This window comes from Lissotriton helveticus, chromosome 9, assembly GCF_964261635.1.
Source record: "Lissotriton helveticus chromosome 9, aLisHel1.1, whole genome shotgun sequence".
In the NCBI taxonomy this organism is placed as follows: Eukaryota; Metazoa; Chordata; class Amphibia; order Caudata; family Salamandridae; genus Lissotriton; species Lissotriton helveticus.
The window spans coordinates 87,149,733-87,176,703 of record NC_136070.1 but is presented as its reverse complement, the minus strand read 5'-3'; the positions used below and the strand labels follow the sequence as shown (position 1 = coordinate 87,176,703).

The 26,971-nt window shown below is 41.4% G+C and overlaps 1 long non-coding RNA gene across 1 annotated transcript in view; it reads left to right on the top strand.

Annotated features, from left to right (window-relative positions):
• Nucleotides 1–22,725, top strand: part of LOC144782635 (uncharacterized) — a 54,316-nt gene extending 31,591 nt beyond the window's left edge. The window contains exon 2 of the long non-coding RNA XR_013601184.1: nucleotides 21,545–22,725. This is a non-coding gene — a long non-coding RNA (uncharacterized LOC144782635). The remainder of the gene's footprint in view (nucleotides 1–21,544) is intronic.
• Nucleotides 22,726–26,971: the final 4,246 nt, after the last annotated feature.

The window sequence follows — 26,971 nt, the reverse complement described above, 5'->3', positions numbered from 1 at the left end:
AAAAACAATCACATGTTATTTGCTCATAGAAACACAACCAGCGTGCATGAGACATTGGGGCCAATTACAATGCGGCCCATAAAGGCTCTGACTACATCGTAATGGGGAGCTCGGTTTACTTTCTGACTGCCGCATTATGATGCTGGTGATTGGAAAGTAAACTGGCTGGTTATTCTGGCTGTCTTACGACGGGCTCATGGAGCCCATCCGCCAGCTGCAGCTGGTTCATAATCCCAAATGCGGGCCTGTCCCCCTTGGGATTATGATGCACGGTTTCCGATATGGTTTCCATGCTGGCTGTCCGACATGGAAACCATGTCGGAAAGTGTGTATGGGAGCCCCCAGCAGGTCCCCCTTGAGCCTGCAGCCTCCGGTTGGGGGTGGTGCCCCCCTCTTGATCTCTGCACCCCGTGGCAGGCGCAGGATGCAGGGATGAACAACACCTCCATTTCTCAATGGGAGCTTGTGTTATGGCCATAACACGAGCCCCCATTGAGAAATGGGAGTATGCGACTGAACACTGTTTGGTCACAATGTAATAAAGTGGATATCGTAATTATGTATTCATGTAAACAAAAGCAAATTATTTGCAACATGCCCAAACATTCTCCATGACTACTGAGTAGCTAAATTGGCTGATATAGGGTGTTACCCTGAAACCGGTCCCAGGATGCTTTTTTCCAGTCCAGGAAAAACCTGGTTTGGCAGTTCGTACTGGACTATTCCCATGAGGCACTGGGTCAAGACTGATTTGCATATGGATGGGTCTGAACTGCGGTGGCAAAGTGAGCTAAAGAACGATGATGGATTCAACCCAGATGTGTGACTGGGGGTCAGTGTCTAAAAAGATTCAGCGCTCCATCTATCATCTCCTTGTGTTTGCTCTGCTAATGTATCCCCATTTAATATATTTAGATATTCATGTATTTAATTTCCCATTGTCCATTTATAAACATGTTGAATTTGTGCATTGTGTGCATGTTTAACACACAGCATTTCTTTTATAATAATGTGATAATGCAACCATAATTCACATATGCGTATTTATATGATTTATAGTATGTGACTGTATTCAATGAAGGTTTGATTATTATGTGAATGCTTGCATTTTACGTCATTTTGCAAGACTACCCTTTTCAAAATAACCAGAAAAGGGTATTTGAGCTTGACACAGACATGTTCTAGGTAGAGAGGAATCTTCAACTTCCTGGGCAACAACTTGGCTTGTGCAAGTTGTAGCTCTGAAAATCTTCACCGAAAGCTACAGATCCCGTGGAATCTTCCTTATTGGTGGCTAACTAAATGCAGAGAGGGAAAGCAACTTTTCAGAAGAACAGAACAAGAGAACTGTTTTCAGCTGAGTTATGTGAGCTAGAAGCAGCATCAAGTAACTCAAACAGGTACTTTCGGTGCTAAGATGACAGAACTGGCTAATACCTAGTTGGCTTATATAACTTTCTGATATGGTCTGGTAAAGTCTGGTGTATTTCTGAACCATAACACATGGTGCAGAAAATACAGAGGATTGTAGCATGTACTAGGCCATCCGTCAAGCTAACTAGTAAATCATGACTTCAGGTGCTCATGTGTAGCCAGACTGCTGAAGCTTTTCAACCTGCAGGCAGGTATATCAAAATAACCATTTTAGACCTGCGGGAACCCTAGTCTTAAATATTAAGTAGGTCATTGTCAGAACTTTGGAATATGAATGCAGATGCTGACCCATGCTTCCCCTTAAGCCTGATTACAAGCACTTAATTGAACAAGCACTACATATGAAACTCTGAGTGAAACATGGATGAAAGGGTAAGATAGGAGACACACTGGAAGGAACTTGCAGTCTTTGAAGGACTTCCACATTTTCTTAGCAGTTTCCACTACCTAAGGTGGGATACAGTGTGTTATTATGCAGATGTGAAAATTGAGATGGTAAGCCTATCGGAATTAACTGCAATAGTGTGATGCTCACCATTATAGGCTTTGGTTCAGATGTCATGTCACCCACACCATGAGTAATCACTCCAGGAGCCTACTCAGAGAGGTGGAAGAGATGATGACAGCAGGTCTTTAGAAGCAGGTTTTGGCAGGTAGTACAAATACTGAAGGAAGGCAGGATATCATCAAAAGGGAAACTAAAGGGAGTGACCCAAGCAAAAAGGGTTCAAAGGGAATGTGGGCGTAAAGTGCTACGAGAGTGAAGCAACCCAACAAAAAAGCACTGTTGCCAGGAAAAGAGTTCTTGATTGTAAAGGCCTTAATACTGTCTCTTCCCCACTTGGCCAGAAAGTGCTAGCCTTCACTATCTGTTTTAGGAAGACTATGTACTCCAGTGTTGGCAGCATGTACTCTGATAGAATGGAAAGGATGTTAATATATCTTGCCACTACAACTAACAACGTTTACGTAGATTTATAGATCTCCACAGTTTTCATGTTTTTCCTCCAGTTGTTTGCACATGTGGAATCTTATAAGCTTCTAGTTACCAGTTTTTTCAGCAGAACAGAGAGATCTCCTTACAAACCCAACAGTCACCCCATAGTAGACCTTCCGCTCTAAAGGCAGGGTGCCTGGTATGTCAAGGTGGACCTTGTAACAATGTAACGCAGACATGTTCCTACAATGAGTAGCCACTAAAAGCTACTTTCACTGCATAGTTACTGTGCCCTTTTCAGTGAGAAAAATTTAAAATGCGATGAAGGTACTATTTGTTGCAACTATTGTTTGGAAAACACTACAGAATCCAACCACTGTTTTTCATATGTATTAAAAATTCAATTTAATGGTGAAGTCAGATTCTTTATTACTATGCAGAAAAGTGACATGTTCAGGCACCCCAGTCAGCTAATTTACATTAGCCCACCTGCAGCTGCCCTACCTCTCAAGTGTTTCACCCTTGAGTAGATATGGAAACTGCCCAGAAACCGAAAACACTTGGACCTTTTGCAGTATGACCTTGGTGTAAATTTTGTGACTTAGCTTCTTTCTGTAAGGGCCATTTGGGAGAATACAGAACCGTCATTAACTTTAAAGGCCTGGAGTAAGTGTCAGGTCATGAGACATAATGAGACTCAAGAGAAGGCTAACATAAAAGAGATGGCACACAAGACAATGGGTAGTACACCATTTGATATGTGAAACCACATTTACCAGAGTCAGAGACTCAGCCTAAGCCACTAGAGGGCCAGCACACTCAAAACCACTTCCAGGTTACTAGTGTCAGACAGAGATTTAGATCTGACTCACACTGAACTCCCTTTTCCAGAAATACCAGTTGGTGTGACTTCTCCCTATTTGTGTTAGTTCGCACATGGCTTGACTCGTTCCTTCGCCTTTATTGGTTTTTCCTTCTTTGGTCACCTTGCAATCTCCCTGAACCCTCTCCTGTTGGTACTTGTTATCTGGCCACTTACTATTTTGTTTAGTTCATATTTCCAATCCAACCTTCCTCTTTCCTGGTGTTTCACTAGTCTTCATCTTAACATCCTGTATTGGTATCGTGGCACAACGAGATCTAGTTAGAGAGTACCATCTGCTTGCACCAGGTAAGTCCCAATCTGTGGTATTTGTATGTCTTACTTCCCTCCTGTGGTATGACCTCTCAGTAATTTGTAATCGCTCATCCATATTTGTAGATTTAACCTTGATGAGTTTGAACTCAGGGTGTTGTGCCTAAGGAATCCAGTCTGGATCTTACAACTACCAATGTGCAGGAGTCTCTCTCTCATTCTCACTCTGGTTCTTCAACCCCTTAGACTGGTTCTTTATTCCTTGACCAAATTTGAAAGGGTGAGTTGACCTCTTGAGGGAGAGGAAGAGATTGGCCTTAACATCCTCATGCTTGCAGTACCTCGTCAGTGACAGTGAAGCCCGCCATGCGATCTGGGGAAGAGCGACTTCTTGCTGTCAGGGTACACTTTAGCCATCCTGTCTCCATTCACAATGGGAGGGAAGCTGGCGCCATAACCAGTTTGGTGTGGACAGGAAGGGGTGGTCTACTCATTATTTGTAATTGTAATAACGTTTATTGTATAGTTAATTAAAACCATTACACTGGCCGCATCTTTGAGTGGACCACAAGCTGAAGCTGGGGGAGAAAGGTCCTCCCATCTTGAGTTTTCCTAAGAATGGCACACATTGGCATAGGCTGCAATAGGGCTAACAGGATATGGTGAAAAATGAGGAACGTTTGCCCTTGAGAATGTTTCCTGTGAGTGTCTAGTGGCACCTCACCCCCAGCTCCTCAGAAGGATCACTGATATAATACCGATCACATGAATATCAAGATACAGAAATATTGTGTCAAAAATATCAATTACAAAAATATTGCTTCCCTACAATTGTGTTGATAAGTACAAAAATATCAAAAAAATATCATTTTGCTCTAATATTGTTAAACAAAATCCAAAAATATAATTTGTTCAAAGTTTAAAATAGTAAATCTTAAATATTGTAACATATAACATCAATATAATGTAAATTAAATAAATGTAAGTAGTATGTAATACTATATATACATATATAAACATAAACTCATGTGTGTATGTTTTTATATCATATGCACTATTAATAAAACATTATTTTACATTATATTCAATTTTATGTTTTTTAATTCACTTCCATAAAAAGCAAATCCATACAAATATTATAAAGAGAGAGCCTAAACATTTGAGGCGGGTAATCTCAGTAACCACAGCACCAATCACAACACCCAATACAGCGTTGGAAAGGGCAGTTGCAGCAGAAGGACATAGGCTATGCAGACGGCCACCATATTGTTGTTTTTTTTTGTTTTTTTGTTTGCAGAGTTTTTTATAGCGCGAACTTTACCCAAACTGAATCAGGTAACAGAGCGCTTTACATAGCACCAGTTACGTTACATGAGGACACACAATCATTTCTGTTAGGCACGGGGAGATTAAGTGATTTGCCCAGAATCACAGGATGTTTGGTGTCGTTACCAAGACTCGAACCCAGATTCCCAGGTCCGAGGTTGAGCGCCTTAGCCGTTAGGCCAACTCCTCTATACATTTAAAAGGTAAAAGAACGTGCCAGCAAAGTAGTCCCTTGTGGGCGTGTCTGTGCTGTGGGCGTGGGCTGGGGGCGTGACTAACGCTGGGGGTGTGTGGTGCGGCCATCACATCGTGGGCTGTGGGAGTGATAAACGCTGGGGGCGTGACAAACGCTGGGCGCGTGTGTCCGCCCTTCATGCCATGTGAGTCGTACATACAAGCGCCAATTACGTTGCTGCGCAGCATCAAGGGGCACGCTGGGGGCGTGAGAAATGCTGGGGGCGTGAGAAACGCTGGGGGGCGTGTGTCCGGCCTTCATGCCATGTGAACGCAATTGCGCCGCATCACGGGGCATGCTGGGGGCGTGTGCTACGTTCCGCCCTTCATGCCATGTGGATCGTACATTAATCAGAAGATCGTCTGCTGTGGCCGCGTGCTGGGGGCGTGACAAACGCGTTCACCTGGAGGCCTGGTAAGTAACGTTACTGCAGCCTCTCCTGCTCGCTGTTACTGAACTCTCTCATTCAACGAAATTACACGCACCTGCTACCATCAACCAGGGCTCTAGCCCGGCTCAGGCGGCGGATCAGTACACTAATTACACGCGCCTGATAACATCCACCAGGGCTGCAGCTGGGCCTCAAGAGGGGGAACACGCGCCTGCTAACATCAAACAGGCCTGCATCTGGGCCTCAAGCGGGGGAACACGCAAATGAGCGTGTCTGCGGGGACAATTACTGCAGCCTCTCCTACTCGCTGTCACTCAACTCTCTCATTAAATGGATTTACCCGCGCCTGCTAACATCAACTAGGGCTGTAGCCGGGCTCAGGTGGCGGATCACTACACCAATTACATGCGCCTGCTAACATCAACCAGGGCTGCAGCTGGGCCTTCTCCGTCCCTATTCTAATGAAACAAAAAAATGTTGTCTACCGCGAGATTTTAAAATAAATTGCCCATGCCAAATACACACATTACACACATTCTATTTCATACCCGGACAACGTCGGGACGGGCTGCTAGTCTATTTATAAATATATAAATCATTAAAAAAAGAACTGCAAAATATTAAATATACCACCAAATTAATTAAATATATAAAAAGACATTTACTAAAAATATAACAAATTGTAAACATAACATATAAATACAAATAATATAAAAATTAAACATAATAATATTACATATATTTAAACAATATTTTAAAAAGTATTAAAGTTTAAGAATATTAACTACACTATTCCCACTCCAATCTGTACAATAGTAGGGAAAGGAATTCAATTTACTATTCCCACTCCAGTCTGTGAAACAGTAGACTTCAGAGGTGTTCAATTTACTATTTAATCTCCAGTCTGTGCAACAGTAGGAAAGCGTTGGACTTTGGAGGGGTAACATTTACAAATCAAACCCCAGTCTGTGCAACAGTAGGGAAAGTACTTCACTTCAAACAAACAGGGCCAGAATATGACTTTGATGGTCCTCCAGCGGTGCCACCACCGCACCATTTACTGGAGGACTGCCAAAGCTGTGGTGCGCCCACCGGATTACAGGTGTAATGCAGGTCAGGTGGTCGGTGCTGCGGCGACCTCACAGCTGTGGTCTGTTAGGCTCATAGGAGAGCCTATCATTCAGACTGCTGCAATGAGAGAGCAGACTGCACATTCATGCATGGCGTGGCATGCACCATGTCAAGCATGTCACTCTATACACGAAAGGGGGTGCAATTCTGAGCCCCCCCGCATACACTCCCAGGCCTAGAGGCATCAGGGGGCCCTGTTAGGACCCCTTAGCTGCCTCTCCACCACCCTTTTCATGGACTCAACACCCTGAAAAGGGTGGTGGAAAGGCAACTCAGAATATGCTCGGCGGTGCAGTTGTGGCACTGGCAGCATTATTCCTGTCACTGACTGCAGATTGACCGCCACAGTCATAATACTATGGGTGGGCCTGCGGCGGTGGTCGGACCGCCAGCACGAGTATGTCAGTCCTATGGACCGCTGTACTCATAATCAGGCCCATAACATATTTGGAACATATCTACATTAAAATATAACAACAACAAAAATTGTCATTTGTTTATTTCTTATTTAACCACCCCACAATACCCCCATGCTACTAGCAGCCTACACCTAAAATATAACAAAAAAATAAATATAACACAATTAACATAATTAATAATCAATGTATTATTAATTAATCAATTATTAATGACTTATTGATTGATTAATTGATTATTAGCTTCCCAACTTATACCCCTGCAAACCTACCTGCCTGCATCTAATATATAACTTAAAAAATATAATTATTTAACAATTTACATAATTAATAATCAATTTAGGCCCTCATTACGATGTCGGGCGGATCAAGAACCACCTGACCCTAGGACAGGTGTTCCGCATAAGATTTCTACAAGGGAACTTGTGCGGAGGTCCGAAACCGGCCCCAGCACGAGCTCCCATTGCCAAATGGAAGTTTTTGCACATCCCTGAACCGTGTGGCAGGCACCATGAGATGCCTGCTACATGGTGCAGGGAGGTCCCAGGACCTCAACTGGAGGGCCAGGGGAGAAGGGGACCCTGCTACGGGCCCCCAAAGTCACTCTCTGGCAACCTTTCCATGTCAGAAAGGCCGACATGGGAGGGCTGTCGGAAAGCGACATCACAATCTCAAAGGCGGAAAGGCTGTCCTTAGGGGATTATGTGCAGCTTCCAACTGGCCAACGGGCTCCTTGAGTCCGTCAGAACCCATTCGGTATACCTGGCCGGTTTACACTCTGACCGCCGACATTATAATTTGGTGGTCAGACTGTAAACCTACCTTGTCGGTCGGTAAGCCTCCAACGAGCGGTTGGAGGCTTACCGATCAACATCGTAATTAGGACCTGATATATTTAAGTAAAAAATGGCAATTAATTGTGAATTAATCATTGCATAACTTCCTACCTTATACCCCTACAAACCCAACAGCCCGCACCTAATATATAACAAAAAAATAAGTTGACACAGTTTACCTCATTAATAAACAATTAAATAATTATTAAAACGCTAATAATTAATTGTTACTTAATCAATTAGTTACCTTCCCACCCTATAATCCTACAAGCCCAGCAGCCTTAATAATAAATGAATAATTAATTGTTAATTCATTATTACTTAATTAACTTCCCATCCAATAGCCCTCAAACTCAACAGCCCACACCTACTATAAAATTAATAATTGATTACATACTTATTATGAAATTAATATTAATGAATGAATTAATTAATGAATTAATTAATAACTGCCCACCCTATAATCTTACAAGCTGCTGGGACCTAATAAATAACTCAAAACATATAATTAATACACACTTAACATAATTAATAATTAATTAAATAATTAATAATAAATCGATACTTGATTGTTAATTAATTATACTTAATTAACTTCCCACCCAACACACCCCTCCAAACCTAGCAGCCTGCTACCACACTCTAAGTTAATATTAGCAATTAAATTAAAAAGTATAAATCACTTAAAATTACAAACGATATTCAAAAATAATCTCAACAATTAAATAAACAATAAAAAAACATACATGAATATATGAGCTAAAATGCATAAAGGTTATTAAAAGAACAAAATGTTACCACTATATAATTGAAAATGATATTAACAGCGGTGCTCTTTACAACATTTCTTACCTGAAAAGTAATTATTCTTGACAATATTGATATTTCTGCATCACAATAATATTGTTTCACAATATTGTTTCTCGATATTTTTGCACCTCAATATTTAAATCTGGATATATTATCCAAACGCCCCCCAGAACTCATCTTGATATGTGAATGAACAGAAGAGGGAAAAATCTGTATCAAGGACCTCCTTCCACTTGTACCCAGGGCCAAGAAGCGACCTTCATAGGTCATTTAGCTGACTTCCTGTAGCTGAGGAAACATAAGCTGCACAAGGTCTTTCCTGAAAGTGGCAAGTGGCAAGTGGCACTGTCCAGTCAAGTGGCACGTGGACCCTGACTGGACAGTGTTGATAGCCTCTGCTCAAGTGAATGCTGTTGCCCAAGGTCCTGGGAGCCTAAGGAGGGGCCCAGAGGAGATGCTTGATAAGGATGCAACCTAGAAATGTTTTTACATCTGGACACTGGGAAATTGTTCCGCCGCATAGGCCTGATATCCTACGTCCCACACATTTGCAAGTGGTTGGGTGCCACATGCTTCGGACTAGTCTGCTAACCGTCTAAGAGGTTCCTGAGCAGATTTTTCTTTGATTAAAGTTTGCCATTCTGAGGCAGCAGACACTTTATTGTTTCATTCGTGTGCATCAGCCACAATGAGCCAGGTGCATTCTTTGCATCATTTGTGACAGTGCGTGTACAACTTAGCGCAAAGTACATTGCCAGGCATCCAGACACCTACATGGCACAACATCAAGCAATTCAAAAGTAAAAGTGGAAAGGTATTTTCGCCGAGGAGGATATATGTATTTTTTTGGGAGCAAATATCCAGTGTGAAGAGAACTTTATTTTGAATGCAGATTCTTATGGTAGTGACATTATACTATATTAAGCCTTTATTCTACGATTTGGGTTTCATGTTCGCACATTTGAGTTTGAGGTATCATCTCTATGATCAGTTTCATTGTTTTTTTTTCAAAACTCAAATTAGTTCATGTGTGTCATATACATTAATGGACACTATGCAGAATGTACAAGCTCCTCCATCAGTTTTACAGCTTTCAGAAGACCCACCTGATTGGTGGAAATTAGGTTTAGGGTGTTCACAAATTATTTAGGTGCTGTGGGGGGATACAAAATTTTATGCAGAACATAAAAGGTTAATTTTAGAGCACAACTTGGGGTTTGAGACTGAGAGGCAGCCAGTGCTGGAACATTTACCTCAGTTGGAGGTCATTGAGGGTGAAGATGTTCCCGATGAACGTGAGTTGGCAGCAGCCAGGTTGGAATAACAGTTTGATGTGTAAGGTAGTTTAGTTGCATCTAGACACAAGTTCTTCACAATTGAACAACAGATAAAAAAGTACAGGAAAAACTTTTTACACCAATGGATTCATTGTTACCGGACACCATAAGCATCATCAAGAGCATAGACCTTTCTCTAAAAACATCAAGGGAGTTGATGAAGCCAGATAAAGCACAGGTGGGAGATGTTAAAGAATGTAGAGATAACGGGGAAAAACAATCTAATGAACAGGAGCTCAGCAAAAATCCTGCTGTTAGAACAGAAAAGAAATGTATGGGTCAAATGAATCTTTGAACAAAGTCTAGTTTTCCCTCTATGGGTCAAAATAATCTTTGTACAAAGTTTGGTTATCCTAATATCTGTTTTGTTTGTCCTGCCAGGAATGCTTTTAGCCACAAATGTGGTAAGCAAGGACATTTTGCAAAGGTGTGTGTGTTCAAGGATGAAGTTAATTTGATGTATGCTGATTATATGAAGGGAGGTGTATCTGAAAAGGTAGAGAGCTCTATGAATAATTTAATTTTGATTGTTTAAGATGAGTCAGACAATTGAGTGGATCCGTATCTCGATATCATTGTTGCTGGTAAATTCTTGCAGCTTTTGGTGGATTCTGAGGCACGTATGACCATGATCACTGGAGAATTGTTTGATCAAGAATGGATGAACAAGTCTTTGGAAGAACCAGACAGAAGTCCTGTGTCTTATGAGGGCAGGAGGATATAACCTAAGGGATTTTCTGAAACAAATGTAATTTTTATGGACCGATGTATTCAGGGCAAGCTTTATGTAGCCAAGAAGGGACTCAATATCTTGGGATGGTACCCTCTGAATCTTTTTGGCATGACCTTAAGGCCAGGAACCAGAAAACAAGTGTTGTTGGACAGCAACCAAGATGATGGAGTGCTTATATGGGCCCCTAAACACAGAATGTCTTTGCTGATAATTTGGGCTGCATTAAAGGGTTCAAGCACCATATTAATGTAAAAGATCAAGCAATTCTGGTAAAACACAAGCTGAGCAATGTACAGTGTTAGAGATGATCTTTCTGATGAACTGAGGAAAATATGCAAGTCAGGGGTCATTGAGCCAATTCAATTGTCATTATGGCTTTCCTCTCTGGTCATTGCGTGCAAAAAGAATGGTAATTTGAGGGTATACATTGACTTGCGCAGTGTAAACTGCAAAATATGGGTGGATTCACATCTGTTACTAAGGATTGATGATATTGTGGCAAAGTTTGCTGGGGCAAGTATTTTTCAAAAATCGATTTATCCTCTGCCTATCATCAGGTAGAGATGGACAGTAGTTCCAAACATCACACAGCATTTGTTTCTCCTGTAGGGACTTTTCAATTTAGAAGGATGCCTTTTGGGCTTGCTTTGGCAGCCTTGATTTTTCAGCGCATCATGGAGAGGGTCTTGGAAGGTGTGGAGGAAACCGCAGTATTTCAGAATGACATTTTAGTTACAGGTGAAACTAAAGAAATACATCACAAACATTTGACTGAGGTGTGAAATATACTTCAGGAGAAAGGTATTATTGCAACAAACAAAAGTGTGTTTTTGGTGTTGAGTCTATTGAATATTTGGGGCATGTCATTTCCTGTGTTGAAATTGAACCACGTGAGTGCCTGATAAAGCCAATTGTGAAAGTCCCCTGTCCCACACCTAAGGACCAAGTGTCATAATTTTTGGAAGTATGCGAGTTCTATACTAAATTAATTCCCAATTTTGCAGCCAAGACTGTTCACATGAGTGAATTGCTGAAGAGGAAGGTCACGTTTGTTTGGAGTGGTTTATGTCAGAAGGAAATTGATCAGACTAAAGAGGAACTGCCTTACGTGCAAGATTCTCATTCCTTCGAGTGAATGCATAGTTTCGGTTTATGCTAGTTTTGATGGATTGGGTGGTATGATCACCCAAGTGAAATATGGCAATGAATACACTGTTGAGTTTGTTTAACGTGCTTTACTTCAGAGTGAAGAAAAACTATTCAGCCATTAAATGGGAGTTATTTGCTTGTTGGGCTGTTGGGAGGTTTAAGTGTTCTTGTGGCAGAGGTCTTTCAAATTGTTAAATGACCACAACCCTCTCATTCCTATACTGAATGCGCATTTAGTTAAAGATCATACCCCACGGATTGCAAGACTTAGTTCTAAATTATTGCAGTACAGTTTTGAGGTTGAGCACATTCTAGGGGATTAAAACAGTAGAAGAGATTTTTTTCTCTAGAACTCCCCTCCCTTTGAAAATGGAAGAGGAATTTGTGGATGTGTGTAGTGTCAGTGGGTTTTCCGGAAAAGAGTGGTTTGAGGGTTTACAGTCAGACAGAATTCTTAACACAGTAAAGGAGCACATCATCCAATAGTGGCCTAAGGAGAAGAATCTAGAGTGTGAACTTCAGCCATATGCTAAGATCTCGGATGACGTGTCTGTGGATGATGGCGAGATGATCACGCATGGCGAAAAATGTATGCCCCTCGAGAAGCTAAGTGCCCACATTATTAAGTCTGGTCATTAGGGTCTTCTTGGACAGACGAGCACTAAACGGAGGATTTGTAGGGTCTACTGGTGGTCATCTATGGATTGTCAGATTGAGTATGTTGTCAAGGGATGTGTGCCATGTTGTATGAGCGATAAGGTCATCAAAAACATCACTCCTCCCAATCAGGTGATTGAATTACCTATTGGACCCTGAATGAAACTTGCTGTGAGCAATAGTGTGGAGGTAAGGTAGGCTGTGCAAAGCATGTTATGGGTACATTGCATGACCCCAATTAAGTATCTGACAAAAGTCCTTTTCAACTTCTGCAAGGAAGAGTGGCTACTTTTGACATGTGTCCCTCCTGGATGAGGAAATCCGGTTTGTGGATGATGTCTGGGAGTATGGGTGAAGTTGAGAAGAAGCCTACCTCTGGATCTAGATGTACCTATGAAAGGATAGGAGATTCTACTATGACAGAATCTAAGATTCAGGTGGGAGACTGAATGAGGATCAAACTTTCTCATAAAGTTGCTAAGGGTTTGTCAAAGTTTGGTCCACCCACAAAAGTTGATGCCACATCTCGGTAAGCTGTGAAAGTCAATGGGAAAAGTTGTTGGAACATATCTAGAATGTACAAGATTTCCAGACATATTTTTAATAAGATAAATCTACAGGACTTGTCTGGAGATGACAAAAGTGCGCAGGTCATGGATCATGCCAGAAACTGGTCCTAGGAAGCTTGGTTCCGGTCCAGGGAAGGCATGGCTTGGCAGTTCGGGCTGGACTGTTCCCATGAGGCACAGGGTCAGACTGATTTGCATATGGCCATGTCTGAACTGGGGTGGCAGAGTGGGCTAAAGAACGGTGATGGATTAAACCCAGATCTGTTGACTGGGTGTGAGTGTTTGATTGGTTCAGATGCTTCGTCCATCACCACCCCCTTTTGTACCACTTTGTTCGCCATAAGTTGGCAGGGTATGCTCAGACGTGAGTCCCTTGCTCACTTTGTCACTGGATTCAAGCAAGCCTGGCTAAAGACGGCTGGAATGCCAGAAACCGGTCCTAGGAAGCTTGTTTCCGGTCCAGGGAAGGCATGGCTTGGCAGTTCGGGCTGGACTGTTCCCATGAGGCACAGGGTCAGACTGATTTGCATATGGCCATGTCTGTACTGGGGTGGCAGAGTGGGCTAAAGAACGGTGATGGATTAAACCCAGATCTGTTGACTGGGTGTGAGTGTTTGATCGGTTCAGATGCTCCGTCCATCACCACCCCCTTTTGTATCGCTTTGTTCGCCATAAGTTGGCAAGGTATGCTCAGACGTGAGTCCCTTGCTCACTTTGCCACTGGATTCAAGCAAGCCTGGCTGAAGACGGCTGGAATGCCAGAAACCGGTCCTAGGAAGCTTGTTTCCGGTCTAGGGAAGGCATAGCTTGGCAGTTCGGGCTAGACTGTTCCCATGAGGCACAGGGTCAAACTGATTTGCATATGGCCATGTCTGAAATGGGGTGGCAAAGTGGGCTAAAGAACAGTGATGGATTAAACCCATATCTGTTGACTGGGTGTGAGTGTTTGATTGGTTCAGATGCTCCGTCCATCACCCCCCTTTTGTACCGCTTTGTTCGCCATAAGTTGGCAGGGTATGCTCAGACATGAGTCCCTTGCTCACTTTGCCACTGGATTCAAGCAAGACTGGCTGAAGACGGCTGGAATGCCAGAAACCGGTCCTAGGAAGCTTGTTTCCGGTCCAGGGAAGGCATGGCTTGGCAGTTCGGGCTAGACTGTTCCCATGAGGCACAGGGTCAGACTGATTTGCATATGGCCATGTCTGTACTGGGGTGGCAGAGTGGGCTAAAGAACGGTGATGGATTAAACCCAGATCTGTTGACTGGGTGTGAGTGTTTGATTGGTTCAGATGCTCCGTCCATCACCCCCCTTTTGTACCGCTTTGTTCGCCATAAGTTGGCAGAGTATGCTCAGACATGAGTCCCTTGCTCACTTTGCCACTGGATTCAAGCAAGCCTGGCTGAAGACTGCTGGAATGGCAGAAAACGGTCCTAGGAAGCTTGTTTCCGGTCCAGGGAAGGCATGGCTTAGCTGCTCGGGCTAGACTGCTCCCATAAGGCACAGGGTCAGACTGATTTGCATATGGACATGTCTGAACTGGGGTGGCAGAGTGGGATAAAGAACGGTGATGGATTAAACCCAGATCTGTTGACTGGGTGTGAGCGTTTGATTGGTTCAGATGCTCCGTCCTTCACCACCCCCTTTTGTACCGCCTGGTGACGGACTAATGAACACAGACATTGCATAAAGTGAGGGAAATTAGTCTCTCATTGTACTTTTGGAACAATGGTGTGAGCCATGAAATAGCGGTAGGAAGGTGATCCCACCTAAACATTTTGGTTGATAATTTTTGTGTAAGTGATTTTGTATATTCAGCTCTTATCATTCTCTTCCCATGATAAGTATCTTTTCTAGGGTTTTATTGATGTTCCTCTTTAGTTTTCGTTTCTTTTTGTGCTATCCCTGTTGGTTTATATCTTTCTTTGTATACCCCTGTCCTTTCGTATTCTGTTCTTTGTTACTTAGTTTAAGGTCTTTGTTCTCCTACAGGAAGGTAGGAGATGTTGAAGAGGATAATATGTCAGCACTGCTATCAGTGATTGTGATACTGTGTCCTAGGTTACAGAATGTTACAATTTGAATGTAAAAGTTTGTTACACCATTCTCTCTGTAAGCTGTAGAAATGTACAGCCAATATAAGTAGTATATCCCTGCTTACCTGCCTTGCATGATCACTACACTTACTTACCCCACTTCTTAAATTATATACATACATACACACACTTGCCTTAAATACATTTACCTTGTGTGATAAAGGAATGCCTGGTAAAGGGATATGCGTGGTAAAAGGCATGCATGGTAAAGGCATCGGGTTGTAAAAACAATGGGTGGTAGATGATGCGCGGTAAAGGCATTGCATGGAATGCCTGTGTAGCAAAGGCTGTTTCTCGTGCAAGCCAAGTCAGGAGTCAGTGGCATAGTAAGGGTGCCACGGACCCTTAATTATGCTAAGAAAATTTACCTCACCCCAATTTTAAGGAGTAAAATATAGCAAATAGTTAAGGTGCTGAAGGTCCATTCATTCCTTGTGCCATGGTGCCACTGCACATAGCGATGCCCCATTCGGAGTGCCATCATCATGCCTTGGTATACAGGCACTGCCATTCTAGATGCTTGTGTAGTGCTTTTTTCACCCACTGAGGCACCCTCCCTCATCTTAAGAACATGTGTACCCTAATGGAAGGCAATGCCTTGGTAGTGGGAGTGGTGTGTAAAGAAGGAGAGGAAAAAGAGCTAACAATAAAAAGGAATTGACAATTATCGTTAAAGTAGTGTAATGAAGAAAATAAAATGAGGGTTAATGAAACATCCCTAAGGCAGAAGTCCTAAGTGACCTAAACTGTCTTAGTATTAAAATGTAGGGAGAAAGGTCAATAAAAAAAAAAAAAGGTTCCCAACTGATTTAAATATTTTAAAACTCATAACTTCAAAAGCATACAGCCACATTACATTAGAGGAAATTAGAGAAAACGTAAAACATAAGCAGAAAATAATTATCCAAATTAAAAAGATGGTAAATTATCATCCCCCGCATACTGCTGCATTTTTGGAATGAAACAGCCAATTATCTAATTCACTATAGTTGCATATTATCCTAGAACGTAATGTAATTATAATCTTGCCTTTATGATTCTGAGATGTGAGCAAATCAATTAAAAAGTACAAGTGTGAGATATCTCCAACCGCTGAGGACATGCATTGAAGGACAGCACTAAAACCTGAAAACAATCAATGCCTTCTCAAAGTGGGTATGACATCTGTGTCAGATCTCTGGCTTGCTACAGAAGACGTTCAAAGATGCGAGGATGCAACAAGCGCTCAGCGATCGTGTGTAATCAAAGATCAAGGGGCTGCTTTCGTCCCTGAGGAAATACCGCTGAAACAACTAGGCAGTTACCTCCTCCCATCTGCTAGAAAATGGGTTGATTTGACTTCTGATTGAAGACACGTATGTTTACCTTTCAAGCACACTGAATAATCATTTCATACAGCTGGATAGCTTGATGAAAGTGACAAGCTTGAGTTACTTAGGAACATCGCCAGACAAATAAAAAAGCAGAGTAAAGTTAATACAGCAATCAAATAGCAGGGAGAGGTGTCTGCTCCAGGGCTACAAGGGCAGGAAAGCTCTGCCAAGTCACATGGGGCACCTTTGACTAGTCCTGGCTTTTTAGAGAGAGTTTTGCATTCTGGGACCTGCAGTTTATTTTTTGTTATTATAAACATTGACTTTTGAAAGGTCTCATACAGCAAGGGCTGGCTGCAGTTCTACGAACTGTTATGGTGACACTTTGTAGTTATATTATCAATATGGTTCAAACTACTGCTGTATGAAGCGTCATACTATGTATTAATTTCGAGTGGCATACATGCTGTTTTCATGCATCATTATGGGTTCTCTTCTGATGTGTTATGGTATTGCCATTTGTTTAGCACACGTTCTTCCAGGGTACTTCATACAAATTGAGGGGGATATTTACAATAAAATGTTGGTGCGCTGTGTTACTCCAAAATTGGTAACGCTGTGCTCCGACAATTTTTAAATGCAGGGATGCACTGTATTTACAAAAAAACGACGCACCCCTGCATTTCCACCTGGCGCTGGTGCTAAAAAAGCTGCCTAGAGTAAGCACAGGCACCCTTGTGCAATGTTGCAAGTGTGCATGAGCTGCAGGGGCTATTGTTTATGTGCTGGAAGGGACACCTTCCTGCACATAAACAATCTTTAAAGGCGATTTGCTGTTTCTATGTGTGCTGCAGAATGCAGCACAAATAAAAAGAGCATAATATGAGGAGAAATTAAATTAATAATTTCTCCTCGTATCATCATCCTGAGACAGGGTATTCCATGGTCTTAGTTTTGGAGCTGCCACATCCTTGTAAATATGGGGCAGCATCAAAAAGCAATGGGTGTTACGGCGGAACGACCACTGCAACACCCAATGCACGCCGATTTCACGCCATGTGAAGCGTGAAAAGGGGCCTTAGTTACAAGGCAGTGTTAAGCCACGTTAAGTAAATAAGAAGAAGCAGATATCGCCACCAGAACGTCACTAAAAGTGACGTTCTGGTTGCAGTATCTACTTGTAAATATGCCCCTTGGTGTCCTGGATGTGACTGTAAGATTCGTAGACCAGAGTTCGACTTACCTTGAGATCATGTGCAAAAGGTATTGAGTTCTGTATCTTACTACATCTTATTCCTTTAGCTGTGAGTGTATGATTTTGGTGTGTGAGTATTGAGGTGGAAAGGTTAGCCGTTGATTATGCGTTTTATAGTCCAATCGATGTGCCCACTGATCAGCAAGAGATATGCGAGTGATGTTTTTTAGTGGCTACTGCTGTTGGTTAGTGTGATAGTGGTTTGTACAACATACCTGGCCTGTCTTGGATGTGTGGTAGAGCTCTGTTGAATTTGGTTTCTTGCTTGTTAGGCGTGGGAGAAGAGAGGGAGTATAGTTTGAATGCTGACAGCAATGGGGTTACTTTCGAAATGAGTGGCAGATGTACTTGTATTCTACCAGAATACACAACCTGTTTACTGATTCTGTGATAAGAACATGCTATGTGCCTTCTGTACTACTTCCCAACATTTTTTCGAATCATAAATAACAGGCATTGTGTGGTGTGTCAGTGCAGTGGCCATCTCCTAGTCTCGCTCGTGCTTAAACAAAGCTATGCTTCATTGCTATACACAACATTTATTTTTAAGATTTTGTTATACACATGAGGGCTACATATGCATTCCAGCAGGATTTTTCCAGGGTCACATTAATAGCATTTACACATTTGCTTTGATGCAAATCTGATCATCATAGCAGCTTATCATTATCACAAGGGCTTTCAGCATCAACCCCATTTCCAAACCTAGTCTAAGTGTAACTATTGTGTGCATCACAGTCCTCTGTATGTCTGTCAAGTTTCCTATACTTTGGTTAATTTTTTTAAGACAGCCTCTTCTTTCATAAACTTTGTCTTTCATACATCATCAAAAATTCAGGAGGCTAGTTAAAACTCACCTGTTTGCCTAACTTTGTGAATGAATGAGCAAAGGGCGCCGGGATGCCTACGGGTAGCTGTGCGCGTAACAAATGTGCAATTCATTCATACATCATGCACCAGTCCATGTCTTTTTTCCACTTGTCTAGTTCTCTCTTTCATATATTTCTTTGTTTCTACTGGAAGGGGACGCGCGCACCAGAGCTCTTCACCTGTCATGAGGGGAACGGCTTGGCTGGCTACTTCACCCCCCCTTAGGGGAACAGCTTGGCTGTCTACTTCACCGCCGTGAGGGGACCGGCTCTTCATTAACTCCTACCGCCGTGAGGGAAACGGCCTAGATCTCCCAGCAGCATCTGGTCAGCGGGAGGAGACATTCCTGCACCTGCAGCGCCCTGAAAAGTCACTGACCATGTCATAAATGATGTAATATGTGACGTCATCAGCAGTGCTTTGTGAGGGCGTGAGTTATAGTTAGCTGAACTAACTATAACGGCGGAATTTCTCTGATTGTGTACTAGTGAAATGCCCAACTAACTATAACGTCCCTGAAACCTATGTTTTTTTTCAGTGACTTTCTAATATTTTTTAAATGCTAATTTCTACCTATAACGTGCCTGAAACCTATGTTTTTTTCAGTGAATTTCAATGGTTTTTTAAATGCTAATTTCTAACTAATGGGGACAACTACCCCTTTTATTACCACCAGTAAGTCCCACACTGCAGGATAGCTAACTTCTTATATCAGGCCTGCCGCCTCCCTGCACCATCCATAGGAAAAACATTTTTTGATTTGCTAATAACTTTGGCGTCATTTTACAAAACTTTGTGAAATTCACAAAAAAAGGTCTATCAAGGTCAGCCCCTATCCTGAAAGTTTGGGGGTGATTTTTCAAGTAGGGGCTGACAAAAGAGGGGGTCCCCTGCTGAAAGGAATCACACAAAATTTGGCAAAAAGGTAGAGCTTGGTTCAGAAAGCGAACTTTTTTTTTTAAATCGTGTAAATCCATTCAGTAGTTGTTGAGAAATCCCAAAAATAAAAGTAAACAAATCAATTTCCCATAGGAACTTTAGTGAAGGCTACAGCCCGAACTGCTGGACAGAATGACACCAAATTTGGCAAAAAGTTGTAAAACCATTCAGTAGTCGCTGAGAAATTTAAAAAATAAAGCTTTAGATATCTGGGGCGGCGGTGGGTTTATAACAGCGGCCTCATGTCAACCAAGAACCGAGGCGCACACCAGGAAATATACTTGGTAGATTTTGTTGCCAGCACCTTAAAACACCAAACAGATGCGTTTTGGCACATTCGTCTTCCTCACTGTTGGCGTGTCTTCATTTTATTACACTATTTAAAATAAACAAGAAAAACAGAAGTGGGAAACAATTCATAATCAATTAAATCAACATGGGTTTCTACAAGGTTCACAGAGGAATGTTTTTCTGTCGGCCATTTGTAGTGGGTCATCTTACATTATATTATCAATCCATATGCATCGAGGTGATATAAATCATATATCATTCCATGTTCATAATATCATACCAATCTTCAATCACGTTTATACAATTATTGTTTCATCAATTATACTTATGCAATTAATGGAATGAATTATAGGACCCTGTTCAATTATGCCCTGAATGGGCTTAGAATTCATTATTCCGAATTTGATCAGGTAAATTCTATTTTGTCATGATATGAGTCATGTATTACATCATGTTGCCAATTCATTATAATATACTATTCCGCAATCCATTTTTTACAATTGCTCTTCGATTAATTCCTTTTGTGCAGCAATGGAAAACAATGGTATATATATATATATATATATATATATATATATATATGTATGTATGTATATATATATATTCCAATATCAAGTGCTCCTTCTGGAAGCTATGCCCATCGACCAGTGGCGCGATGATCGCCGGCAGCGCACAAATCGACATGTAATTGTTAAGAACAAATCCAGTAACATGCGTTCTCAGATTTCTTGCCCAAAAAGAATTTGATGGAGGCAAGAAATCTGAGAGTGTGTGTTACTGGATTTGTTCTTAACATGTATATATATATATACATACCTACAGGCGGTCACCAGTGGTTAGTCATAGTTAGGACCTACTATCCATAGGAAGAGTGTTTTTATTTTTTCTAATATCTTTGGCACCGTTTGACAGATCTTCATGAAAATTTCTAAACCAATTTGACGCTCACTTCAACTGCTGTCTTGAAAGTTTTGTGGTGATCTGTCCAGGGAGGGCAGAGAATAAGGGGGGGTCCCAAAACACGTTTCCCCATGTTAATTCCTGTAGGAAAATTGAACAGTGATAAAGCAAAAACTGCTGAAAGGGATTACACCACATTTGGCAGTGACTATCTATTGGTCCAGAATAGTGCCTTTTTGTGATTGGGTGTAAATCTGTTCAGTAGTTTTAGAGATAGTAATCCAAATTCTAATTTGTTTATCTAGAGACGCGGACCCTCCACACAGCAGGGCCCTGCTTGACTGTCTCAATGTGAGAGAAAAGTTGTGGCTGCTATTTTATGTGCCTGAAACCTGTCTCTGGGGATGAAATTAAGCATGTAAAGCACATAAAAGGATCAGGGTAGAGGTGCCCTGGCCCTTTAGGTGTGTTGAAAACGAGTTGAAACCACATTTAATGGGTTGTAAAATGTCCGAAAATGGGTTTTATAGTCACTCTTGAAATCCGCTCAGCAGAGCCACCCATGTAAATCCGCAAACCACACTGCAAAGTTACACAAGGCGTGCGCTGAGCATCACAGAGGATTCGGGAATTTGTGGAAAAATCCAACCAAATTCAGTGTTAGAAACTGTGTCACTAGTGCTGGGAGGATGTTGTAGGTTCGTTTAGAAATGCTAGTTAGTTGTACTGTTGTTTTTTAAGAAGGTGTTTCTAACAGTTTTATACTTTTTCTGTTTTTTCAAATAGGATTGAGAAGAAGAAACTTGAGAAACCTTTTCTTCAGACAGTAATCAGAGTGTTTTTAGCTTGTTTATCTGATACAGTTCAATGGCATCCCCATAATCTCTCTTCAATGTAGTAGATGGATACTGTAATGTTAATATATTACTTCAGATCTACTTCTATCCACTTTTTCAAACTGTCCACTTGTAGGCAACATTTCTTCCATCAGGCAACTTCCATGATAGAGATCATTTACATCTTTATAGTACACATTATTGTTTTTCAGATATAATGTAGCTTTTGTCACCTTATTTACATCCTTATGCCAGATTTTGTTGTTTTTCGTGGGCGCACCTTTCACTGGAATATCATGTGGTTCTTCCAAATCTGTTTCTTTACCCATAGTTTCAATTTAGTGCAAAATGTATAACTGCACCTTGAAATCCTTTCAGAAGCTTAGCGGACAATACCTGTAAAGATAAAGTAAAGATAACAGCACTGCAAGTACATGGATGGGGTCCTACTCTATCAATTCAATCCTGGCAAATCTTACAAATACTTCTACACTCTCATTTGTAGACAGTAGCATGTCTACACCTCCCTTGTACCTCTCCATCTATTTCTTCTTATACATTTCTAGGAATCATCTCTTCTTTTCCACTCCTGGGGAACTATGTGCCACAAATAGTATACTGCACATATTTAGCTGTTACCTTAATTTCCCCAGAAGGTATAGTAAAGTGATTTCAAACATCACTTTCTTTTGTGGTGTTGTAGAGATATATATGCCTGTGTTTAAAAGATTGTGTAGAAAACTATATTTGTAAATATTTAATAATGGTTATTAATAGTTAAATAAGTTGGGTTATGTTTATGTGTTTATTTGTAGTGAGTGCAATCCACAGTGCTTCTTATTTGCAAGAAAACAGTGTGCAGATTGTACAATGTTTAAGAATGTTTTTGACCCATTGTTCTATGATGGCTTTTTGAAAAGTACATTGTTTGCAGTGTATGAGTAAAGCAGCGGAGAATAGTAAAACAATGAAAATGAAATGCTTATTCATATTAAAATATAGCTTTACAGTATGAGAAATGTCTAGCTATTTGTTAGAACTGCATATGTATCCATTGTTGAAACTAAGTTACTTTTGCAAATCTATTAATTGTAAAACTAATAAATATTTCAGTTTTTTTCTTTTTATGCAGATCATGGCACCTTATATTGGTGTAATGTACTTTAAATGTACTTGTACAATTAATTTATGCTGTGTTGTTCTTTATCTTTCCATTTGGTGGATGCACACCTAAGGACAGATTGCTACAGTTACAAACACACGTAAGTACACATCAGTACAGCAACTCACACATTCAGCTACACACAGATTAAAGTACTCACACACACAGGCTCACACTTATACAGCCATTGACACACCTCGACAAACATTGATGCAGTCACTGACACACTCAACTACACACCAATACAGGCACTGGCACATCCAGCCAACACTAATTCATCCAATAACACAGCCAGCCATAGACTGATGTATACACTGAAATACAGGAACATAGCAATGCAGACACTGACACCCACAGGCAAACATCAATGCAGACACTAAGACAGGCAGGAACATATAAATGCATTGAATAACACACCCAGGTATACACTTATGCACACCGTGAAACACCGAGGGAAAAGCAATACAGACACTGGTATACCAAACCATACAGCAATGCAGACACTAACACACTCAGCCACTGATGTATACACTGACATACAGGGACATAATGCAGACACTGACACCCCCAGGCAAAGACACTAAGACAGGCAGGAAAATATAAATGCATTGAATAACACACCCAGGTATACACTGCAGCACACAGTGAAACACCGAGGGAAAAGCAATACAGACACTGGTATACCAAACCATACAGCAATGCAGACACTGACACACTCAGCCAAACATTAATGCACCCAATACCACATGCAGGTATACACTCACACATACACTCACACACCAAGGGACATACCAATGCAAACACTGACAAGCCAATGAATACAGCAATGGAGACACTGACACAGCCAACCAAACACTAACGCATCCACTAACACACCCAGGCATACCCTGACGCATACACTGACACACCCAGAGGCATACCTATGCAGACACTGACAAACCCAGGAATACAGCAATACAGACACTGACATGCCCAGTCAAACAGTATTGCCTCCAGGAACACACTCGGGCACACAGTAATGCATATGCTAACACACTGAGTCGCATGCTGTTGCATACACTAAGACATACAGCAACACAGCTAGGCATGCACCTATGCACATACTGATACACCCACTGTCACACCGGTATAGCCACTGACACATTAAAAATACAGAGTTAGTTCTTTGTTGGAGAACATGATGGTTCTAAGAAGAACCGTTTTTTTCTAGAAGGGTTTTTACCAGTTTTGTAACTTTATTCTTTTTTTAAAATAAAAATTCAAAAAGAAGGCCGTGAAAATGGTAAGGATGGGAAATGCAAAGAAGCAACTGGCTCCACTCTTCAACAAACATTGTGTAGTCCTTGAAGCAATGCTTCTTTGCTGTATTTAGGACTGTAACCACAGAAGAAATATTTTCAGCAACAAGGATATAGCATTTTGTGGAGTGAGGAACCATGTCATTTAATTCCTGGTATTGAAAGGAGTGCAGCGGAAGATGCTTCTCCCAAGGTTGCTGTTGAGGGCATCTGTCCTGTTGCACATGCTTTCTCTCGCATAATCTGGTAGTACACCCTATCATAAATTGTTTTTCTGTGCTTCCACATAGAACTTGTCCCATGCAAATATTTCTTTGCAGTGCCTCTGGATACCTGCTTGCTCTAAATTGTGCATTTAACATATTTTCTGATACCTTCTTTTCCCCAGAAGGTAGAGTGAAGTGCTTCCACACATGATTTTCTGCTTTCTTTTCTGCGAGGTGGTATGTCTTCTTGTTCATCCTCAGGAGTTTGCAGATCCTCTTCTTGAGCAGACGATGGTGTGTCAGCCATTGTCTAACAGCACAGAACTGTTGCTTCTCAATCCTCCTTCAGGAGACTTCACTGGAGATGTAATTATCTTTGGGTGTGGTTTTCTATATGGAAGGGTGGGGTCTTAATGCATCCAGTTAGAAGGAAAGGTTTGGGTGTGTTATTGCGTGAATTCACTGTTCTGGTGCATTAATTAGGCAAACCTGCAAAACAGGTAAAATGAGTAAATGTTTGGGAAAACAGATATAAGGTAGTTTATATATACTTGTAAATTTGTTCACAATGATGTTATAGTTAGGATGGAGTTTCTATAAAAAAGGTTATTTTCAGGTGCCTATATCGCTGGTGCCGATTATTGAATCTTCATTAAAGTTTCCCCAGAAATGTGCATGGTACTTCGGATGGCCTAGAAAGTTTCGAGGTAGTGTAGCGTGGACCGAGAAAAATGGGGTACCAAAACTCCTTTTCTCCATGTTAATTCCCTTAGGACCTTTGGACACAACTACAGCTCATACCGCTGGACAGAATTACACCACATTTGTCAGGAAGCTAGATCTTGGTACACAGATCATGCTTTTTGTGATTTGGTGTAAATCCGTTCAGTAGTTTGGGAGATATTAACTGGAAAACAAATTTGTATATATAGGGACACAGTTTACTCACTGATCCCCCCATGGGTAATCCATGGAGTCAGACACATTAGCGAGCTCCTGATTGGCAGGCCGCACCTTCAACAAAATTTGCGGCTGCCTTTATGTTTGCCAGGGACTGGTCACCAGCATTGAAAACTACAGTGAATTTTGAATGAAGGGGTCATATGAGACGTTTCCTGATCCCTTGTGTATGCTTCCAATGAGGGGTAAGGGTGTATTATGGCCATGAAAATGCCCCAGATTTACGGATCGCTCATGAGGCTCAGCACGGCTCCCCGTGTAACTTCGTGGGGGTCCACAGATTTAGCATGGTTAAAAACAAATATATATATAAATATCTTTTCTCATAGTTAATCACATACCCAAACAGATACTGCTACACCCACTCACATACCCATACAGACACGCACATCCATCCACTGTTACACCCATACAGGTACTGTCAGACCCATTCAAATATCCATAGAGACACTGTCACACCTATTCAGGCACTGATAGGGAATCTGTGTAACCCATTCACAAACCCATACAGCCACTGTCACATCCATTGAGAAAGCCACACAAACACTGTCACATCCATTCACAACCCCAATACAGATTCTGTCATACTTATTCACATTTTCATAGAGAAACTGATACACCCATTTACATAACCATTGAGACTCTGTGACTCCCAGGTACAAAACAAAACAGTCACCCACACCCATTGAAAAACCCATACAGACACTGTCACACTCATTCATAACCTCAATAGATATTCTGTCACATCCATTCACATACATATAGTGACACTGATATGCCCATACGCATACTCATTGAGACTCTGTGCCACCCATTTACAAACCCACACAGACAATGTCACATTTCTTCATGTACTCAAACAGACACTGGTTCACCCATTCACAAACTCATACACACATTGTCGAACCCATTTATTTGCCATACACTGTTACACCCATTGACAAAGCCATAGAGATTCTGTCACACCCATTCACAACTCCATAGAGACACTCACACCCATTCACAAACCCACACATACACTGTTGCACCCATACATATACCAGAGACAGTGTTACATCAATTCCAAACCCATACAATGACTATCATATCCATTCATTACCCCATACAGACTCTGTGGTACCTATTCACAGACCCATACACACACTGGGAAACCTATTCACAAACCAATACAGACAATGTCACACCCATTCATGTACCATAGAGACACTATTACACTCATTAACAAACCCATCCAGATACTGTCATATACCTTCTCAATCTTATAGAGACACTCTAACACCCATTTACAAATCCATAGAAACATTGTCACACCCATTCACAATTCCATAGAGACAATCTCACACCCGTTCACAAACCCACGCATAAACTGTTACACCCATACCTATACCATAGAGACAGTGTTACACCAATTCCAAACCCATACAGTGACTATCGTATCCATTCATAACCCCATACAGACTCTGTGACACCTATTCACAAACCTAAACTGACATTGCCACACTCATTCATGTACCCAAAGAAACACTGCCACACCCATGCACAAACCAATACAGACAATGTCACACCAATTCATGTACCATCGAGACACTATTGCACTCATTGACAAACCCATATAGACACTGTCATACACATTCTCAAACTTATAGACACTCTCACGCCCATTTACAAATCCATAGAAGCATTGTCACACCCATTCACAAACCCATTGAGATACTGTAATACTCATTCACGTACCAAAAGAGACACTGTCA